This window comes from Triticum aestivum, chromosome 6D (assembly GCF_018294505.1).
Source record: "Triticum aestivum cultivar Chinese Spring chromosome 6D, IWGSC CS RefSeq v2.1, whole genome shotgun sequence".
In the NCBI taxonomy this organism is placed as follows: Eukaryota; Viridiplantae; Streptophyta; class Magnoliopsida; order Poales; family Poaceae; genus Triticum; species Triticum aestivum.
Window position 1 is genome coordinate 486,644,354 of NC_057811.1, and position 7,198 is coordinate 486,651,551.

The window sequence follows — 7,198 nt, forward strand, 5'->3', positions numbered from 1 at the left end:
GAGTGTTAATCACATGGTGATGTGGACTAGATTATTGACTCTAGTGCAAGTGGGAGACTGTTGGAAATATGCCCTAGAGGCAATAATAAATAGGTTATTATTATATTTCCTTGTTCATGATAATCGTTTATTATCCATGCTAGAATTGTATTGATAGGAAACTCAGATACATGTGTGGATACATAGACAACACCATGTCCCTAGTAAGCCTCTAGTTGACTAGCTCGTTGATCAATAGATGGTTACGGTTTCCTGACCATGGACATTGGATGTCGTTGATAACGGGATCACATCATTAGGAGAATGATGTGATGGACAAGACCCAATCCTAAGCCTAGCACAAGATCGTGTAGTTCGTTTGCTCAGAGCTTTTCTAATGTCAAGTATCATTTCCTTAGACCATGAGATTGTGCAACTCCCGGATACCGTAGGAATGCTTTGGGTGTACCAAACGTCACAACGTAACTGGGTGGCTATAAAGGTGCACTACAGGTATCTCCGAAAGTGTCTGTTGGGTTGGCACGAATCGAGACTGGGATTTGTCACTCCGTGTAAACGGAGAGGTATCTCTGGGCCCACTCGGTAGGACATCATCATAATGTGCACAATGTGACCAAGGAGTTGATCACGGGATGATGTGAGTTACGGAACGAGTAAAGAGACTTGCCGGTAACGAGATTGAACAAGGTATCGGGATACCGACGATCGAATCTCGGGCAAGTAACATACCGATAGACAAAGGGAATTGCATACGGGATTGATTGAATCCTCGACATTGTGGTTCCACCGATGAGATCATCGTGGAACATGTGGGAGCCAACATGGGTATCCAGATCCCGCTGTTGGTTATTGACCGGAGAACGTCTCGGTCATGTCTGCATGGTTCCCGAACCCGTAGGGTCTACACACTTAAGGTTCGATGACGCTAGGGTTATAGGGAAAGTATGTACGTGGTTACCGAATGTTGTTCGGAGTCCCGTATGAGATCCCGGACGTCACGAGGAGTTCCGGAATGGTCCGGAGGTAAAGATTTATATATGGGAAGTCCTGTTTTGGTCACCGGAAAAGTTCCGGGTGATATCGGTAATGTACCGGGACCACCGGGAGGGTCCCGGGGGTCCACCAAGTGGGGCCACCGGCCCCAGAGGGCTGCATGGGCCAAGTGTGGGAGGGGACCAGCCCCAGGTGGGCTGGTGCGCCCCCCACAAGAGGCCCAGGGCGCAGGAAAGGGGGAAGGGGGAAACCCTAGGCTCAGATGGGCCTAAGGCCCATCTAGTGGGGCGCCCCCTCTCTCCCCCCCTTTGGCCGCCCCCCCAAGCCCCATCTAGGGGGGGGGGGAAACCCTAGATGGGGGCACAGCCCTCCCCCTCCCCTATATATATTGGGGTTTTGGGGCTGCCCAAGACATGAGAACGTCTCTCTTCCGGCGCAGCCCTACCCCTCTCCCTCCTCCTCCTCTCCCGCGGTGCTTGGCGAAGCCCTGCAGGATTGCCACGCTCCTCCATCACCACCATGCCGTCGTGCTGCTGCTGGACGGAGTCTTCCCCAACCTCTCCCTCTCTCCTTGCTGGATCAAGGCGTGGGAGACGTCACCGGGCTGCACGTGTGTTGAACGCGGAGGCGCCGTGGTTCGGCGCTTAGATCGGAATCAACCGCGATCTGAATCGCTACGAGTACGACTCCCTCATCCGTGTTCTTGCAACGCTTCCGCATCGCGATCTACAAGGGTATGTAGATGCACTCCCCTTCCCCTCGTTGCTAGAATACTCCATAGATTGATCTTGGTGATGCGTAGAAAATTTTGAATTTCTGCTACGTTACCCAACAAACTGCATTGCCAGTGCGATAGTACTAGTGCTCTATTTAGCTAGTAGCACGCACTTTACTTAAGCACACCCACCGTTCCACTAGCTCGGTCGGTCCGCCGATTCGGTTTCCTAGACTTTAAAGCCAACTATCGTTTTACTCCCCCACTCACCTCCACCTCGCTCCCCAGTCCACCCACGTCGCACCGCCTCTGTCTCCCCGCTCCGCCGCTCCACAGTCCACCAAGAAAACCCTCGCCGCCGACGACATGGACAACACCCCCGCATAGCAGAGGGCCATCGAGTATCTAGCCGACGACGACGAGGCGCTCCGCGCGGACCTGAAGGAGATAGCGCGGTGGTTACCGTGCGGCGCCATGCTCGTCCACCACGCGCGTGGCCTTGTCAAGGTCATGACTGACGACGAGAAGCGTCGCGCCTTGCCCGCCCCCGGCAGAGCTCCGGCCCTGATCTTGCGCTCCGAAATGGCCGAGACGCGGCCGGACGATCCGAGGCAGCGTGCGTGGTGGTGGATGTACCGCTCCGCCACCACGCCGTCGCCGCACCCGGATCCGCTCCATGTTGCCTCCAGGATGCAGCGCATCCACGACGTCGTCCTCGCCCTCCCCGCGCCGGTCAACACCGTGTATTGGGACCGCTTCAAGCCTGAGCTGCTCGTCCACGATGACGTCTCCAACGCCGAATCCTCCTCCTCCGACGTGTCAGCCGTTTCCTACGAAAATCTCGGTAACTGAACTAGATGTCGAAAGGTTAGAGGAAGGTGATGTCTACTACGCAACCTTCTTCTCGTAGACGTTGTTGGGCCTCCAAGTGTGGAGGTTTGTAGGACAGTAGCAAATTTCCCTCAAGTAGATGACCTAAGGTTTATGAATCCGTTGGAGGCGTAGGATGAAGATGGTCTCTCTCAAACAACCCTGCAACCAAATAACAAAGAGTCTCTTGTGTCCCCAACACACCCAATACAATGGTAAATTGTATAGGTGCACTAGTTCGGCGAAAGATGGTGATACAAGTGCAATATGGATAGTAGATATAGGTTTTTGTAATATGAAAATATAAAAACAGCAAGGTAACTAGTAAAAAAAGTGAGCAAAAACGGTATTGCAATGCTTGGAAACAAGGCCTAGGGTTCATACTTTCACTAGTGCAAGTTCTCTCAACAATGATAACATAATTGGATCATATAACAATCCCTCAACATGCAACAAAGAGTCACTCCAAAGTCACTAATAGCGGAGAGCAAACAAAGAGATTATTGTAGGGTACGAAACCACCTCAAAGTTATTCTTTCTGATCAATCTATTGGGCTATTCCTATAAGTGTCACAAACAGCCCTAGAGTTCATACTAAAATAACACCTTAAGATACACATCAACCAAAACCCTAATGTCACCTAGATACTCCAATGTCACCACAAGTATCCATGGGTTTGATTATACGATATGCATCACACAATCTGAGATTCATCTATTCAAACCAACACAAAGAACTTCAAAGAGTGCCCCAAAGTGTCTACCGGAGAGTCAAGACGAAAACGTATGCCAACCCCCATGCATAAGTTCTCAAGGTCACAGAACCCGCAAGTTGATCACCAGAACATACATCAAGTGGATCACGTGAATATCCCATTGTCACCACAGATAAGCACATGCAAGACATACATCAAGTATTCTCAAATCCTTAAAGACTCAATCCAATAAGACAACATCAAAGGGAAAACTCAATCCATTATAAGAAGGTAGAGGGGGAGAAACATCATAAGATCCAACTATAATAGCAAAGCTCGCGGTACATCAAGATCGTGCCAAATCAACAACACGAGAGAGAGAGAGAGAGAGAGAGAGAGAGAGATCAAACACATAGCTACTGGTACATATCCTCAGCCCCGAGGGTGAACTACTCCCTCCTCGTCATGGAGAGCGCCGGGATGTTGAAGATGGCCTCCGGTGACGATTCCCCCCTCCGGCAGGGTGCCGAAACAAGGTCCCGATTGGTTTTTGGTGGCTACAGAGGCTTGCGGCGGCGGAACTCCCGATCTAGGTTTATTTCTGGGGGTTTCTATATTTATAGGAATTTTTGGCGTCGAGAACAAGTCAGGGGGGTCCACGAGTTAACGACAAGGACGGAGGACGCGCCCGGGGGGGGGGGGGGGGTAGGGCACGCCCTGCAACTTTGTGGTTGGCTCGGGACTCTTCTGGCCCGACTCTTTTGCTTCGGGGGCTTCTTCTGGTCCATAAAAAATCACCGTCAATTTTCAGGTCAATTTTTAGGTCAATTGGACTCCGTTTGATATTCCTTTTCTGTGAAACTCAAGAATAAGGAAAAACAGAAACTGGCACTGGGCTCTAGGTTAATAGGTTAGTCCCAAAAATCATATAAAATAGCATATAAATGCATATAAAACATCCAATATAGATAATATAATAGCATGGAACAATCAAAAATTATAAATACGTTGGAGACATATCAGAAGGAAACGCCAAAACAGGAGGAGGATGAGAGGAGCAGGGAGGGCCGCCGGTCGAAGGAGATGGCGACCGCCCAAGTCGCTCTCCTAGGGGATGACGCGGGGGCAACTCTCTTTTTTTCTGGATCGCCTACCCGTGATAACTTCTCATTGTTAATCTAGAGACCAAGGATAATCAGAAATATAAATCGAGCATAAAGGAAGAAGAGAGTAATATCAGCATGGAGGCTTACTTTAGTCTTGTTTGTTGTAGGCTTGAGCGGGCAAGCAGGTGGGACTCTTTCAGGACTCCTGTATTTTCCATCAAAACATACAACAAAAACATTGCTCTGCAATGGGCATTCAAACCATGGGACATCTTTGTTGATACATGTAATTAACATTTGCTAGCATACGCACCAACTTATAATAACACCAACAAGCCAATTTGAATTGGATTGGTAGACCGGTGATGTAAGACATCAAACTATTGTTCTTGTTTGTAAAGAAGATGCGCACATTACTCACCAGAAAAGCAACCGACAAACTGACGCTCGTCCAATTTATTTTATTTGACCTCACAATCATCCATTTATATGTTATATATCTCTCGCTCTATAGGCTGGACTGATGAAACAACATAACATCGCTAACTCTAACATTGCTACTATAAGGAATAAGATGTCATTTTTTCGTTTATTGTTGTGCTACGCCCCATCTAGTCAGCTTAGGGAGAGTGCAATCCATCAGGTCATACTCGACGAAACACTATGAATCTTGCAAACCGCAGAAAGTAAAATGACACCCCTGTCACCCATTTGTGCTTGAGTTTGTGGGATATCTTTGGTGTTGCTATATATCTTTGTCACATGATTCAGGCAGGGGCATGGGTGGCAGTTCCCCGTACTACACTATGGACCAGTTCTTTTGGGTAATTCTCCCAGAATTCACCCCCTCCCTAGCTTTTTCCAGAATTGCCACTTCAATTTTTTTACAATTCCTAGCTAATTAGACCTTAACTAGATACGAATTGTAAAAAAATGGAGTGGAAATTCTGAGAGAAGCTGAGGAGGGGTCAATTCTGGAAGAATTGCCCAAAAGAACTAGCCCTACATGTTCCACACCGAACTATCGTGGATATACGACAATTCAGGCAACCTAATACCGATGGAAATAGAAATACAGTTTGCTCAACCAGATTACTGTCCTAGCTGCAGAAATCCAAAAACTTGCAAACAAACTGCAACCACCAAGGAGGGACATACTAGCTAAATTCGACATATTCACCATGTCCATCGCTCCCGGTGGGCAGAGGGACGCGACATGCGGAACCTAGAGGAAGAGAAGAGAAGGAACAGGATGGGCTTACTTGGACCCGACATTCTGAGTATGTCGTGATCTTTGACTTGGATCACTTCTCTGTTACCAATGGATTTTGGCTTGTAACGGTGCGTACATCCTTCCTGCCTAGCCAATAGTCGTTGCATGCATGGCCCGCAATCCCGGGCGGCCAAATTCACTGTTTTGACCCTTTTTGTAAACTTTAGCGCGATTTGACCTCGGTTTGAAAAAAAATCATAATCTGACCCTTTTCCTACTGTCATTGTCTTTGGCGGTAGGTTAACACAGCCTACCACGGAGGGCTACGGCGGTAGGACTTGACGGTGCCGTGATGTTGAAAACACCCTACCGCCACAGTCTTTGGCGGTAGGGTGTACAGGTATAAATAGAGTGTGGCGCGTAATATGACTGAATGTCTCTGGTGGTGAGTTGGCTAGGGTTGCAAGCATACTTCTGTAGGTCTTGGCTTTGAGCCTTCACAAGGCCATTTTTTTTGTTAATTTTTTTTTGCCTAGTAAAAGATAAACAAGTTGTCCAATTAATGTTAGAATATGGATTGTTGATAAAAACAATTTTTTAATTATTTGTAATTGTTTTATAAAATTTTCGTAAAGATGTAAACGAATATAGATCTGCAAATATCTAGGCTGAAGCCAGTCTAGGAAGTGTATCTACCGACATCTTTTGCATTGTCGGTTCGAGCCTTCACAAGGCCATTTTTTTTGTTAATTTTTATTTTGCCTAGTAAAAGACAAACAAGTTGTCTAATTAATGTTAGGATATGGATTGTTGATAAAAACAATTTTTTAATTATTTGTAATTGTTTTATAAAATTTCCGTAAAGATGTAAACGAATATAGATCTGCAAATATCTAGGCTGAAGCCAGTCTAGGAAGTGTATCTACCGACATCTTTTGCATTGTCGGTTCGAGCCTTCACAAGGCCATTTTTTTTGTTAATTTTTTTTTGCCTAGTAAAAGATAAACAAGTTGTCCAATTAATGTTAGAATATGGATTGTTGATAAAAACAATTTTTTAATTATTTGTAATTGTTTTATAAAATTTTCGTAAAGATGTAAACGAATATAGATCTGCAAATATCTAGGCTGAAGCCAGTCTAGGAAGTGTATCTACCGACATCTTTTGCATTGTCGGTTCGAGCCTTCACAAGGCCATTTTTTTTGTTAATTTTTATTTTGCCTAGTAAAAGATAAACAAGTTGTCTAATTAATGTTAGGATATGGATTGTTGATAAAAACAATTTTTTAATTATTTGTAATTGTTTTATAAAATTTCCGTAAAGATGTAAACGAATATAGATCTGCAAATATCTAGGCTGAAGCCAGTCTAGGAAGTGTATCTACCGACATCTTTTGCATTGTCGGTTCGAGCCTTCACAAGGCCATTTTTTTTGTTAATTTTTATTTTGCCTAGTAAAAGATAAACAAGTTGTCTAATTAATGTTAGGATATGGATTGTTGATAAAAACAATTTTTTACTTATTTGTAACTGTTTTATAAATTTTTTGCAAAGATGTAAACGAATATAGATCTGCAAATATCTAGGCTGAAGCCAGTCTAGGAAG